Source organism: Eptatretus burgeri, chromosome 5 (assembly GCF_056783735.1).
Source record: "Eptatretus burgeri isolate ZD-2024b chromosome 5, Ebu_testis_v1, whole genome shotgun sequence".
Classification (NCBI taxonomy): domain Eukaryota; kingdom Metazoa; phylum Chordata; class Myxini; order Myxiniformes; family Myxinidae; genus Eptatretus; species Eptatretus burgeri.
In genome coordinates this window covers 75739434-75755474 of record NC_140965.1, presented here as the reverse complement: position 1 = coordinate 75755474, position 16041 = coordinate 75739434, and the positions used below count along the sequence as shown (strand labels likewise).

Below are 16041 nucleotides of genomic sequence, written 5' to 3'. Positions count from 1 at the left end.
CATTTACGCACATGTACTCCATTTTACTCCTACTGACTATCATTCCCCTTCTATACAGTGCGTACCTCCACCTCTCAAGGCTCGATTCAGCCTGCTCCCTACAGATCATGATGTCATCCGCGAACATCATAGTCCATGGAGACTCCAGTCTGATCTCGTCCTTCAACCTGTCCATCACCATTGCAAATAGGAAAGGGCTCAGAGTCGATCCTTGGTGCAATCCCACTTTTACCTTAAACTGGTCCGTCATTCCTACCGCACACCTCACCGCTGTCAAACTGTCCTCATACATATCCTGCACAACCCTCACATACTTCACCACTCCCGACTTCCTCATACAATGCCAAAACTCCTCTCTTGGCACCCTATCATAAGCTTTCTATAAATCCACAAACACACAATGCAACTCCTTCTGGCCTTCCCTATACTTCTCCATCAACACTCTCAAAGCAAACATTGCATCAGTGGTGCTCTTTCCTGGCAAAAACCCATATTGCTGCTCAAAAATCATCACCTCTCCTCTCAACCCAGCTTCCACTACTCTTTCCCACAACTTCATGGTGTGGCTTAACAACTTAATCCCTCTGTAATTTCCACAGCTCTGCACATCACCCTTGTTCTTGAAAATCGGAACCAGTACACTTAATCTCCACTACTCCGGCATCCTCTTACTTTCCAAGATTTTATTGAACAACCTGGTTAACAACCCCACTGCCATCTCTCCTAATGGGGAATCCATGCCTCCACTGGTATGTCATCTGGGCCAACCGCCTTTCCACTTTTCATCCTCTTCATAGCAGTCCTCACTTCATCCTTACCGATCCACCCCACTTCCTGATTCACGATCTCCACCTCTTCCAACCTTCTCTCTCTCTCATTTTCTTCATTCATCAGCTCCTCAAAGTACTCCATCCACTTTCTCAACACACTCTCCTCGCTCGTCAGCACATTCCCATTTGCGTCCTTTATCACCCTAACCTGCAGCACATCCTTCCCAGCTCGGTCCCTCTGTCTTGCCAATCGGTATAAATCCTTTTCCCCTTCTTTTGTATCCAACTTCTCATACAGATCGTCATATGCCTTTTTCTTAGCCTTTGCCACATCTCTTTGCCTTTCGCCGCCACTCCTTGTACTCCTGCCTACTTTCTTCATCTCTCTGACTATCCCACTTCTTTTTCGCCAACCCCTTCTTCCTTATACTTTCCTGAACTTCCTCGTTCCATAACCAAGTCTGCTTATCTTCCTTCCTCTGTCCAGATGTCACACCAAGTACCTTCCTAGCTATCTCCCTCACCACTTCTGCTGTAGTTGCCCAATCATCCCACCCATCTTTACCACCATCAACACCTGTCTCGCCTCCTCCCTAAATTCCGCGCAACAGTCTTCCTCCTTCAGCTTCCACCATCTAATCCTTGGTTCAGCCCTCACTCTCTTCCTCAACCTCACCTCCAAAATCATCCTACAGACCACCAATCGATGCTGTCGAGCTACACTCTCCCCTGCCACCACCTTACAGTCTCGAATCTTTCAGGTTGCATCTCCTGCATAAGATGTAATCCACCTGTGTGCACTTTCCTTCACTCTTGTGCATCACCCTGTGTTCCTCCTTCTTCTTGAAATACGTATTTACCACTGCCATTTCCATTCTTTTTGCAAATTCTACCACCATTTGCGCTTCCACATTTCTCTTGTTGAGACCGTACCTACCCATCACCTCCTCATCCTCTATATTCCCTTCCCCAACATGCCCACTGAAATCTGCTCCAATCACCACTCTTTCATCCTTGGATACACTCTCCACCACTTCATCAAACTCACTCCAGAAATCTTCTTTATATTCCATCTCACACCCCATATGTGGGGCATATGCACTGATGACATTCATCATCACCCCTTCAATATCCAACTTCACACTCATTACTCGGTCCGACACTCTCCTCACCTCCAATACCCTTTTGACATAATCTTCCTTCAGGATTACCCCGACACCATTTCTCCTCCCATCCACACCATGGTTGAACAGTTTGAAACTACCTCCAATGCTCTGAGCCTTACTCCCCATCCACTTGGTCTCTTGTACACACAGTATGTCCACCTTTCTTCTCTCCATCATATCAGCCAACTCTCGCCCTTTGCCAGTCATCGTCCCAACATTCAGAGTTCCAACTCTCACCTGCACACTTCTACCCTTCCCTCTCTCCCACTGCCTCCGGACTCGCCTTCCCCGTCTCCTTCTCCTCCTTCTCCCAGCAGTAGCACAATTTCCACTGGTACCCTGCTGGCCACTGGTACCGGTGGCAGTAGTTGGTAACCCAGGCCTCGACTGATCCAGTATGGAAATTCGTTTTGTTGTCCGCATAATGATTTGGCATAGGTTTTTACGCCGGATGCCCTTCCTGACGCAACCCTGGTCGCCTCTTACGACACACAGGGATATGGTACACCTATTCTAACCGGGCATACACCGGGCCCAGCACACTGGAACTCATTTCGCTGACCTCGGAAGGATGACAGGCTGAGTCAACCCTCTGGTGTTATACGACTTGGTATATATATATATATATATATATATATATATATATATATATATATATATATATATATATATATATATATATATATATATATACACACACACATATATTAATTCAGTGACCCAACGGGGCTTGAACTCAGGACCTTTTGGGTCCCAAGCCGTTGCCCTAACCACTGCGCTAACACCAGGATATATACATATATATATATATATATATATATATATATATATATATATATATATATATATATATATATATATATATATATATATATATACATACATACACAAGCCGGTAGGCGAAAATGGGTCGTCGCCTACCCAATAGAACCTGACGTGATAGGCCCGTTCGATGGGGGAATGACCTGAGGATTAAGCACAAGAAAATTCATGATTCTAGTTTCAAGGGTTAATGCTGCAGATTGTTTTTTGTTAAAATACCCCCACATTTTGAAGTTTTTCGGCCGTTGCTAGGCAACGGAAGGGTCCATAGCAACGGTTCTTTCTCACACATAACTAGGACATACCATGAACCTACCATACCAGTTTCATGTATATCTGACTCATAGTCTCTGAGATATAACGAACTTCGTTTTTTTTATTGTTTTCGACCAGGATTCATTCAAAGTCTATCTTCTCCGACAGTTTTCATAGGATCCGGCTGGAAATTTTTGACAATATGGCTGAATGTACTGCCCACATTCGCTCCTGGCCCGATTTTTGATTTTCGAAAAATTTTTTTTTTATGATTTTTCAAATATTTCAAAGTCCCGTTGCTAGGCAACAGTGGTGTGCAAGCAACGGTTCTCATTTGCACACAACTAGGCCATGGTACGAACCTACCAACCAAGTTTTATCGAAATCACCATTGTATTAACGGAGCACTGGACCGAACAGACAGACAGACAAACATAGACGGAAAAACTGATAATAAGGGAAAAACAAATTTCAAAACTTAAAAAAAAAAAAAAAAATAATAATTTTCGACTGGATCGACGACCCAATATATCGTTACGGTTGAGGAAATTCGCAAACCACCATTCAGGTCCTGTAGGTGAGATGTCTCTGTAAGTACATGTGTAGTTAGCCCCAAACCCATTGTTTGGAGGGAATAAATGTGATTCATTCGGGCTGCGACCCTTTGAGATAGTCGTTTTTCTGTTCTATCTTTATTTTGAACCAACCACGTCTCAACCGCCATCACACAACAACCACCAACCACAACGCCGCTTCACAACAACAACAACGCCAACAGCCATGACCTTTACCTTCACAACTCGCTCCCGCAAACATCACATCACCGCCATTCCAAACGTCACCATGGCCATGGACCACCACTTTAAACCCTCCACCACCTTCGCCTCTCCTTCTGCGGCCATTCCCGCACCGCTTGTGGGCACCAAGCGTCAGGCTGTCCTGGCCTCGTGCGGGACGCGCGCTGAGCCGCGGGTGCAAAGTGCGGCCTTTCCGAGGAGAATTCGGATCAGGAATGTTTACACGCCCACTTCTGATCCGTCCAATCGGCAAGTGCGGGGCGGTTTGGCCCAGCCTCCAGGCGCGTCGGAGTAGAATCGGGATATGCAAATTCGAGGATCAGGGGAGACTCACGCCCCTTTTTCTCCGTCCAATGGGCGAGCGTGGCTCCACCCCCGAGCTCGTTCTGATCCAGAAATTTGCATATGGGTTCTCCTGCCGGACTATAAAGCGCCGAGTGCGGGGCGAGTCAAGGCGAGTTGGAGAAGAGTCAAGGCGAGTTGGAGAAGAGTCAAGGCGAGTTGGAGAAGAGTCAAGTCGGGTCTGAAGGAGAGTCAGTCTGTCGGAGGTCGGAGTCTGTCGGGGTTCAGAGTCTGTCGGGGAGCTGCAGAGAGAGGAAGCCTGGAGCCTGGAGCACGGTCGAGGTGATTTGCTGCAGTCAGCTGAGGAGAATTGGGGAGGAGACCGAAGGGTTCGGGTCCGAGGCAAGGAAGACGGCGGTCGGCGACGAGCTCGCAGTGGAGTTGCTTGTCACGGGACCCAAGCGGGCCAGCTGTCCTCTTTCCCCAGAGCATCAAAAATTCCCCCCTTTTTTCCCCCGCGCTGAGATACTGCGAAAAGGGGGCCCCGTTCCCACCCCACTCCAAGCAGTGCCAACGAAACCCGCAAAGGAGCGCGGAGTCGGGGCGCCGCCACATTTGCGGCTCATCAAAGACACGGGTAGGATCCACCCGGTCTCGCGGCCCACAGGCCCCGTCTGTCCCCTTGTCTTTGAGGGTGGCCCTTTTCTTTTGCTTTTGAGTAAATGTGTTGTCGGCGCCATCTGTAAAGTAAAACTGTGTAAGTGTTACCGTGTGCTCGCGTAGTCAGAAGTAGATCTGCATTGTTGTGTTTCTTTTGTTGCAATTGCTGTCGGTGCATAATTGTTGTAATTGTATATGTGTGCTCTCCGTGTGCCGCGGAATAAATGTGCATTATGTTGAACTGTTTTTCCCGTTTCGCTTCGTCTTTTCTTCAATTGAATCTCCATCTTGCTTCACGTAAAGGGTTGGTAGTGGGCTTAATACGCCCGATAATTAATCGGAACCGTCGAGGCCGACGATAACACCGCTCAGTTATCCCGCTAGTACGGAACGGGTCGCTCAAGTGGCCCGTGTCCAGAGTGGGTACCTCGGGCACCGTGCTAGTCAGCCGTGGTAGGCCAAGGGCCCATGGGGGGCCGGGATAGTGTAGTGGGAACGGGTGCGCCCACATGATGAGGGGGCCCGGGGCACCATTAGCCGCGTGGGCAGTGCATTGGGCACGGGCACCCAGGGAAGGGGCCCAGGGCGCCAGCCTGCCACGTGAGCGTTTCAGTGGAGTCGCCAGGGAGGGCACTCCCCGGTGTTTAGGGAGCTAGTAGGCTCGGAGGCAGTGTAGTGCCCGGGGGTGCCATCGTCGGAGAATCGGCAGAGGGTAGTGCCTGCCAAGGGAGCCACACGTCCCAACCATGAAAGCGTGTGAGGGCACGGAGAGAAAATTGGGGGGGGGGCGAGGCCCGAAATTTGCAAGGACACCAACACAGGCGACGGGAATCTGGGTTGTTAGAACCAATAGTTTAAGCGAGAGGCGCTTGTTGAAAGCCCCGGGGTAGTTTAAAGGTTAATGGATAGGGTAGATAGGAAGTGTACCGCTCCGTACCATCCATCCCTTCGCTCTCGTTGTGGGAGGCTGGACCCACTTTGGGTTAGATCGCTGAACTCCAAGGAGGCCATCCCGAGGCTTGAGTTGGGCCTCGACGCAGGACGCTAGCTCTCCCTCATTCCCCCTCCAGGAAGGGAACGTAGGGGTTGGGAGTCGGCTTGGGGACGATAGGTTAGCCGAACAAGGACAGTAAAGGGGGTTAGGGGACGAATTATAGTGGGGAAAGAAAAAAATAAAAACAAAAAAATAAGTTGGGGCTGAATTGGGTTTTTACAAATTAAGGGAGTGGGTATGGATAGTGACAGGCAAAGGCGATAGGTTGGGAGGGAGACGTTTAGGTCGGCCCGAGCCCGCCGTCTGAGTGGCCAGCACCACCACACTCCCTCCACCAACCTCCACTGCAAGGCAAAGGCCGGCTAACTTCATCGGCTGGCTGTTTTGCTGCGAGGCCTGTACCAGCCGGATCGTCTGCATCTGTTTACTGCAAGGCCTGTACCGGCCACTTCATCGTCTGCAGCTGTGCTTCAAGGCCTGTGCCGGTCGGATCGTCTGCCGGCTGTGTTTGCCTGCAGCGGCCTTGTTCTGCAGGCTGTGTTTGCCTGACCACCTTTGCCATGCCATGCCTGCTGCCCTCGTCACCAGCCCCCGTTCTGTTTTGCATTCGCCCCCCTTGTTCATTGCCATGTGCGCCAGCATCGTCGTGAAGCTGCAAGGACTGTCCTGTTGGCAGCTACAACACGGGCCTGCAGTGGCGGCCCGTGCACTGGTTGACTTTTGTTGTTCTGCCTGCAGAGTCCATTGATCCTGGGCCATGGTTAGTGTAAATTTTGTAAGGTGTTAAGTTGTATTGTAAAAATGAGTGCGCCCCCAGCATGTATGTGTTAGCGCCGGCAATTTATTTAAGTCGTCCGTATGAGTGGGTTTGTTTAGTTAGTTACTCAGCCCTCAGGTTATTTATTTTGGGGACACGAATACACTGAATGTCGCACTCAGGGATCGGAAGATAGAAACGTACTCGGGGAGAACTACACATGATGGTACACGAGAATTTGACAACTCGGGACGAGTCTGTAAAAAGGGGAGGGGGTAGTGTTACGGTTGTGGAAATTCGCATTTCCATTCGCATAAAGGGTCCTCAGGTGAGATATCTCGATAAATCCATGTGTAGTTAGCCCACACCTGTTGTTTCGAGGGAATTTATGTGATCCATTTGGGCTGCGATCCTTCAGTTAGCCATCTTTCTTTCTCTATTGTTATTTTCGATCATTAAGCCGCCAACAATGCAAACACCACCACCTTCGCCTTTACCTTCACAACTCCATCCCGCAAACATCGCTTCACCGCCATCCCCAAACGACGCCCGCCAACCACCAAACCACCACAGAAAACCCTCCACCGCCTTCGCCTTTCTCCTTCACAACCATTCCCAGACACCACCAGTCAACACCAAACATCGTGCTGTCCAGGAGCCGTTCGGTAGTTGGTGCCGAACACGTCGAGCCGCGGGTCCAAATGTGAGAGGAATTCGGATCAGAAATGCTTCACGCCCACTTCTCAGTCCAATGGGCGAGCGCGAGGAGGTTTGGCCCCGCCTCCAGGCGCGTGTATGTGAATTCCGTTTATGCAAATATGCGGATCAGGGGAGGTTCACGCCCCTTTTTGCTCGACCAATGGCTGACCAGGGGGGCGGCGTGGCCCCGCCTCCAATCGCGTTCTGATCCTGGAATTTGCATATTGGCTTCTCCTGCCGCCTATAAAGACGCGAGCACAAGGCTGCTCGTGGTTGTTGCGTGTTGGGTATTGCGTGTTGGGCTGGCTGGTCGAGTCCAAGTTGAGTGTGCGCGGTGGAGCTGCAGCCGGCTGGTCGGGGCAAGGGAGCTCAGGTCCGAGTCAAGTGAGGACGGCGGTCGGCGACGAGGTTGCGGTGTGGGGGATCGCTCGTCTCGTCGCGGGACCCAAGCCAGCCAGCCATTCCCCTCTCCCTGAACATCAACGATTCCCCCCCCCCATTCCCGCTGAGATAGTGCCGAGGGGGCCCCCATTCCTCTCCCACCCTAAACGTGGAGCCAACAAGACGGCCCACGCAGAGCACGCCGGAGAGGACTCGCCGACCACGGCAGGGCACGGAGTCGGGGCGCAACAGCGCGAACATTGCGGCTTGCCCGCCATCGCGTCACGAGGACGCGGGTAAGACCTCCCCGGTCTCGTGGACCTGGCCGATCCTCCAGGATCCACGTACATTTGGTCTACGGGCCTGTCTGCCTCCTTGCCTGTGAGGGTGGCTTTCTTCCTTTGCTTTTTGCGTAAATGCTTGTGGTGGCACAGTCTTTCAAGTAAAACTGTGTAAGTGTTGCCGTGTGTACGCGTATAGTCGGTTTTAACTGTTTTTCTTACATTTGCTTTTTGTGCATTTTGTGTGGCTGAATATACGTGCTTGCTTTGTGTCTGCGTGTGTAAATAAAATGCTTGCTTGTTGAACTGTTCCCGCTCTGCTTCGTCTCCTTTCTTTTTATTGACTCCCATCCTGCATCACGTCAAGGATTGGCAGTGGGGTTTAGACACCCAATAAATAATCACGTCCGTCAAGGTCAGCGATAACAACTCGGGATTATATATATATATATATATATATATATATATATATATATATATATATATATATATATATATATATATATATATATATATATATATATATATATATATATATATATATATATATATATATATATATATATATATATATATATATATATATATATATATATATATATATATATATTGGGTTCCCGTTGTGACAGCGGTTGATAAAAAAAATCATTAAAAAAAACAAGCAAAAAGATAGCTCCAGCGAACTATACCGCTGAGGTTGTTTGCATTGATGAAATTCTCCCGAAGAGTACTTGACTGAATCGGGAATTGATTTTTAAATAATTTTTTCGTTGCCCAATTTTAACGAAACTTGATACTGCACACCGCAGGAGAACGGTAAGATGGGCTGAAAATCTTTGTGCTATTGTGTACCGTTTTGGCTGTATTTTGGGAACATACATGCATAAAAGATGAGAGTTTTAGTTATATATATATATATATATATATATATATATATATATATATATATATATATATATATATATATATATATATATATATATATATATATATATATATATATATATATATATATATATATATACACATACACACACATACTTCTAATAAGCCTGGTGTTGGCTTAGTGGTTAGGGTAGCGGCTTGGGATGCAAGGGTCCTGAGTTCAAGCCCCATTGGCCACTGAATTAATACACACCAGGGGGTTGACTCAGCCTGTCATCCTTCTGAGGTCGGCAAATTGAGTCCCAGCTTGCTGGGATATTTGAGCCATTCGAGGTCAGAAAATCATCTATGGCAGTGGGTAGATGAGGCTCCAATTAGCGACTGCTAATATACTTGCAGAACGGTATGAAGTGCACTCCGCCTTCGGGGGGAGACTGGTTCAAGCGAACACCGCGATCTAGAATAGGACTGGCAACCACTGTAGATTATTTCTGCCATCCAGAGGCAAAATGCCCGAGTACGCTCGATCATATGATGATACTTCTTCTTCCTCGCTTACAACTAACCACACCCGTTCTTCTACTATCCTATCACACACTATCCCCAGTGTTGGCATCATGGTTAGGTTGTCGGGCTTGGGATCCTTCGGTCCTGAGTTCAAATCCCGCTTATCCATTGAATTGACACCAGTTGGGGTTGACTCAGTCCATCATCCTTCTGAATTCAGCAAAATGAATACCAGCTTTCTGGGATGATTGAGCCATTTGAGTATCCTGTGTCGGAGTGGTGACCTATCCAGGATTGTGCCCAATAGCCTGGAAGACTACTTCAGCAGCACTGACGCTCTGTACAGAGTATGGTCCCAATCGATGGATGGATCCCACCACCTTCCCTTTTGTCCAGCTCCCATTACTTCTCCAAATTTTAATGCCTCCTCTGCCTACTGTACAACCTTCGAGACATCCCACTTTCTTCCTGTATATACTTTAGGTTTGAGTGTTTCATACCACTCGATCTGAAGAGTCTCAGCAGAAGATTCAACCAGGCCTTGCAGCACTTGAACTCCTCATTTACTGATGTAACTGGCAACTGCACCTTTGTGCTCATACTAAACAGAGCCAGGGTAGCAAGAGACCTCAGAACACCTAGCCATTTCCTAATACAGCTACAAATTACTCTTTCCATTTTTTCAACGCTTGTTAATGTGATCTCATACACCTGCATTGGCCACAGAATTTGTGGAAGCAGACCAAACTGAAAACACCACAACTTGAACTTACCAGGTAACCCTGACTTCTCAATGGCTTCTAGTCCATCTGCAATAGTCTTCTGCAGCTCCACTACACGGTTGCGGCCAGTTAAGTGTAAGGAGTACCACCTTCAAAGACTTTACTGATTCCTCCTTTACAGTGGGAATGTTCTCTCCAGCAATCTGAAACCTTACCAACTTGTACACTCTCTTTGCCAAAGACAAACTCCTGCTCTGCTCGGGTTTAAACTTCATCCGACTCCATAAAATTAACTCATTCAGCCTGGCTAACATTCTCTTCATCACCTCTGTTTCTTTCGTGATTAATGTCATATCATCCATAAAGGATGGCATTGAGGAATAACTTGGCCTGATAAGAGCTCAATTCCCTCTCCCCAACCTTCTGCTGCTTGAATAATTAACTCCATAGCCATGACAAACACCAAAGGTGACACAACACACCCCATGGGAATACCAACCTCAAGGGATTGCCAATTAGTAGTGTATGAAGGGGTTGTGAACCTCATGAAGAACTGCTCATAATACATCCATCCATCCATTGGGAACATACTCTGTGCAGAGCGTTGGTGCTGTCTAAGCAGTCTCCTTGGCTGTTAGGCGCAATACTGGACAGGTTGCCACTCCTACACAGGATAGCAGCAAGCTGGCACTCATTTTGCCAACTTCGGAAGGATGACAGGCAGAGTCAACCCCACCTGGTATTAATTCAACAGGGATGGGGGTTTGAACTCAGGATCCTAGGATCCCGAGCCCACCACCCGAACCATTAAGCCTACGCCAGGCAATCATAATACATCCTGATGAGGTTTCTAACCTTCTCTTGAATCCAAACCACCCCAATAGCCTTCTCATTGAGAACATGTGGGACAGAACTATATGTATTGGCAAACTCAAGCCATATTACATGAAGGTCTCTCTTTTCCTTCCTTGCACCCTGAACAGTGTTCCAAATAATTGCAGCATGCTCCAGGCACCCTGGAAAGCCTGGCACTCCTACTTTCTGCACAGATATGTTAATGTATCCATTTTCCAGCATATAATCTATTATCCTTTTTGACAGAATGCTGAAGAATACCTTCCCCTCCACATTCAAGAGTGGTATGGGGCAAAACTGCTCGACACCTTCTGAATTCTCCTCTTTGGGAATATAAATTTCATCTGCTACACACCACTCCTTTGTAACAACAGAGTTCTTCCATGCAACTCTCAACAATTTCCACATAATTTTCAATACTTTTGGGCACTTCTTGTAAAGACAGTGTGCTACTCCATTTATTCTTGGTGCACTCTTGTCTCTTGCTTTCTTGACAACATCTTTGACTTCCTTCAATTTCATATCACTCAAGTCAAAGGGGATTCCAGGCTCTGTGGGATTTGGTAAAACATTCATTACACGAGGGGTGATTCACAGTTTAGGTCGCTATAGGTCTCCCTGAGATGCTTCTCTAATTCTTCCCTTCGCACAGAAAGTGTTCCACTCTTACTCTGCTTGAAAAGAATCTTGGTGAATCCGTATGGGTTTTGAAGAAAAGCTTCCCTTTTGTGACTCCTTTCCCTTCCTCGCTGCTTCTGCTCTCCTAAGCCTCAAGAGTTTCTTCCTGAACTCTTCGTACAACACTCGTAACCCTGGTTTTTGGTCTTCTGTGGCATTCTTCCATTGCTTCCTGAGCCGACGCTGTTGTCACCTCCAGGACCCTGAATCTCAACCTGTTTCCTATTGGACTGCTGTTGTGTTTTCTGTTCTCCCTTGCACCAAACCACTCCAAACAGTATGTGTAACATATGCTACTCATAGCTTCGAGCTTCTTCCAAACTGGACCCTTCAGTGTGAGCGTTCGCGCTGTGGACAAATCTTCACATCAAGCTGTCTCTAACTAGACTCATTACTTCACGGAGGACATTTAATTCTCTCCTTACTCTCAACAACTCCAGATGTCTGCCGAGTATGAGCTTCGTGAACTCTGGCACTGTGGTTTGACTCCTGGCCTGGGTTTTCGACCATCTGACTATCATTCTTAAACGATGGTATGTGTTGCTCCCTCTGCAGGCACCCCATTCTTGTATGGTGTATCTTCATTCCTTTCACAGTCTTGAATTCTCTCGCACAATAGCAAGTTAGGTGGACGTTCCAAGTCATTATCCTGTAAATCAGGTCGAGTAAGTTCCTCATTCTCACGCCCCCCCCCACTCGGGTAACCTTGGGGGTATTTACTTGTAATAGTGTCTGTCGCGTGATGAGATGGGTGGGGACATTTAGTATGCACTGGTACGTTGGGCGGCTAACCCTTGTCCCCTTCGTGCAGTCTTTCCGAGCTGCCGCTGTCTTTCCAGCTGTCAGCCGACTCTCCAAGCAGTCACTGCCTTTCCAGTTGTCAGCTAGCCTCTCCTGGCATTTGTGGTAATTTCCATAAACGTGGTAAGTTGTGGTATGTATATATATATATATATATATATATATATATATATATATATATATATATATATATATATATATATATATATATATATATATATATATTTGTTCATTTCCTGATTGAAGAGGACTGGCATATTGATCTGTACTTTCCAGAAACAAACATATGCGAGTATAAGCCAAGGTGAAGGTGTTGTGTTGAAATAAGTTGGCTATCTAAAATGAGATGCAAATTAGCAATTTGACAAATGTTCACTGACAAGTTTACACTAGCAGAAATTGATTTAATCTTTTTGAAGAACCGAGCATCTTGAAAGTAATTTTCAATTACAAGTCCAATTTTATTATTAGTTTTGGCTATAATAATCACGAATACGAATTGAAATTCAAGAGTATGCAAGACAAAAAAAAAATACAAGTTTTTCTAATCAACAAAAATAAGAACAATGATAGAAAAGACAAAAGCACTTCGCCAGTGTTAGCTACAATATTTGCCAATGTACAAGCATAAAGTAATCTAAAATTTCATGGAAAATATCGGAGATACACTAATTAAAAGTTTAGGGACACATGTATCCCTGGTCCTTTAAGGGCTAATGATGTGTGACCACTTGTGACTCCATTGTTAGCTTGTAAACGGCTTGTTATCGATCAAATCAGATGGTGGGATGTCGTGCCATTCTTTGACCAGAGGCACTCCCAGTTGCTCAATAGAATGTGGGTACACTACGAAACCATAAATACACTTCGATAGAATGTGCAAGCATGTTCAATCAGATGCAAGTCCAGAGATTGTGCAAGTCAGTCCATGAGATTGATGTTGTGGCCCTGAAGTGTGGTGTTGACAACATGTATGGTTGTGGACAGATGTCATCCACAAAGATGGAGTTGTGACCTTTCTCTTGAACCAGTGAGATGACAATAGGCTTAATTATCTCTTCACTGTATCTCACATCAGTCATAACACCCCTCCCAATGACAAGGATCAGTTATTCTGGCAACTTGTATGCCAGCCCGTACTATTAGGCAGCACCCAACAAAGCTGATCATTTGACCATTAGTTACAATTAGCAAATCACTGTCACCTCGTCTCCAGATTTAAGCATTTCCATCGAGTACTGATAATCTTGATGCATCAGTGAAAAAAAACATGACACCAATAATTCATCTTCCAGTTATGTTGTGCCATCCATGGCACATGATGCTGTTAATGAGGGATGCACAATAGTGCTCTTTAGGACTTCACACCACTGGCATTGTGAAGCCTGTTCCAAGTTGTCTGGTTGAAATTTGATGCTCTTTGCAAGTCATTCGAGATTGATTGTGCTGTTGAAAAGTGTTTTCTTCCAGAAAGGAGGACAAGATAACTATCTTCACGAGGGGTTATATCCCTTGAGTGACCCGAGAGTTTTCTCCATAAACTGTCCTGTTTGATTGCACTTTGACAGTGCCTGGCAGTGCCATATAAATAATACTGCAGTTAGCACGGTACTGGGAAGCAATGGGAGTCTGAGTCAACCTCGTTTGAGCCATCCTGATGGCATGAGCAAACTCAGTTGGTGTTAGATGACACCTCGCCAATCCTAAGCTGACTTGGATCACATGGGTGGTCCATGTATAGAGGGTATCGACATGGATCCTGTGCCGACATGTATGCGGATTCTGTCTGAGACGTGACTTTCACATGAATTTCCAGGATAGCTCAGTTCAGGAGTGGATAATTGTAACATTGCAGGTTACATATTTAATGATTGGGTTTCCTTCCTCAATTGTCATGGTCTGCATTCACATGATTAATTAATTTCTGAACTCTGAATGCATAATTTATTCCACCATTTAAAAGTTGTTGCTTGACATTTCTGTGAACAGTGTATCGTTTCTGGAGTCAGGAATGTTTAACTTTGAAGCGTGGATGGTTTCTGTTCATTTGTGATTTATGAAATAACAGGATGAATTGGCATGTGATTCACATCCAAAATACAAATATAATTTCAGGATCAATCACACCCTCAGGTTTGGCAGACAGCCACTGATCCTCCAGTCCTCGCAGATGATAACAGTTCCAATCAATTAATCTTTGCTGACTGTCTTGCATGTTTCTGGCTCTGAATAATATGGGACTTTTGAAATGACATAATCCGTGACAGAATGCTTGGTGTGCATGCGCAGAAACCCCAAGAAACAGTGGTTTGGGGAACCCTAAATTACATATATATATATATATATATATATATATATATATATATATATATATATATATATATATATATATATATATATATATATATATATATATATATATATATATATATATATATACACATGTCGTGTGTGCGAGGTAAGGATTGTGACCGAAAATGGCTCACAAAGATTCTAAAATAACCCGAACATACTTGACATACCTGAGAGAAAGGGGTGTGCCTCTGCCCAACGAAAGACTTGGAGTACTTTCTCAGTTCGCCGAAAGGGTAGCTACCCGTACTGCAAACTCCAGACCATGTGGGCCGGTGCAAGGCTCGAGTGGACAGGCGTGTTATACCTTTACATACGAAGGATCGCTACCAGTGAATGGACTTTGAACCTTGCGGAAATGGCTTGATTTATTTAATGGACGTCTGCAATTGGAAAGATCATGCTGTGTGTCATTACTAAGTCGTGTTAAACAACTCTTCGACAAAGGACATCTTCGTGACGTGCAAATACACAGACCTTGTGCCAGCTATATTTACGTGGCAGCGAGATGCATCAGGCAGACTTCCCTGAGGGAGGCACCATAATCTTGTTTAGGTGCTTCTTAACAGCGATGAGAAAGTCATATATGGGTCTTGTGGATGTACAGTGTAAGTTTACAATTAATAATGTTTGGGAGGAGGGGGTGGTTGGGAGTGGGAACTATATGAGTGTGAGAGCCATTGCAAATACATTGCCTTCAGAAAGTATTCACACCCCTCATCTTTTGTCACATTTTGTTGTGTTACGGCCTGAATTAAAAATGGATTAAATTCAAATTTTTTGTCACCGAACAACACAAAATCCCTCATCATGACAAAGTGAAAACATGTTTTTAGAAATCTTTACAAATCAACTAAAAATGAAAAGCTGAAATGTCGTACATCAATAAGAATTCAACCCCTTTGCTATGACATTCCAAATTGAGCTCAGGTGCATCCAATTTCCTTTGATCATCCTTGAGATGTCTACAACTTGATTTGAGTTTACCTGTGGCCAATTCAATTGATTGGACATGATTTATAAGGAAGCACACCCTTCTATAAAAGGTCCCACAGTTGACAGTGCATGTCAGAGCAGAAACTCCACCATGAAGTCCAAGGAACTGTCTGTAGAACTCTGACATAGAATTGTGAGGAGGTATAGATCTGGGGAAGGGTATAAAACAATTTCTAGAGTGTTGAAAGTTCCCAAGAGCACAATGAGCTCCATCATTAGGAAATGGAAAGAATATGCAATTACCCAGACTCTTCCTAGAGCTGGCCATCTGACCAAGCTGAGTAACTGGGCAAGAAGGACCATGGTCAGGGAGGTGACCAAGAACACAGTTACTACTCTGACAGAACTCCAGAGTTCCTTGGCTGAGATGGGAGAGTCCTG

At 45.7% G+C, this 16041-nt stretch overlaps 1 protein-coding gene and 1 long non-coding RNA gene across 4 annotated transcripts in view; one reads left to right on the top strand and one right to left on the bottom strand.

The window, feature by feature from the left end:
- LOC147026722 (adenylate kinase isoenzyme 1-like) overlaps positions 1–16041 on the top strand; it is a 46710-nt gene that overhangs the window by 6870 nt on the left and 23799 nt on the right. The window contains exon 2 of one of the 3 annotated variants that reach the window (XM_085882463.1): positions 12323–12435. The exons of 1 other annotated variant lie outside the window; for it this stretch is intronic. The gene's annotated coding sequence lies outside the window, so the exon portion shown is untranslated. The remainder of the gene's footprint in view (positions 1–12322; positions 12436–16041) is intronic. One more of the 3 variants, XM_085882464.1, reaches the window with a different exon arrangement.
- LOC147026723 (uncharacterized) overlaps positions 1–16041 on the bottom strand; it is a 60337-nt gene that overhangs the window by 26181 nt on the left and 18115 nt on the right. The gene's annotated exons all lie outside the window — the stretch shown is intronic.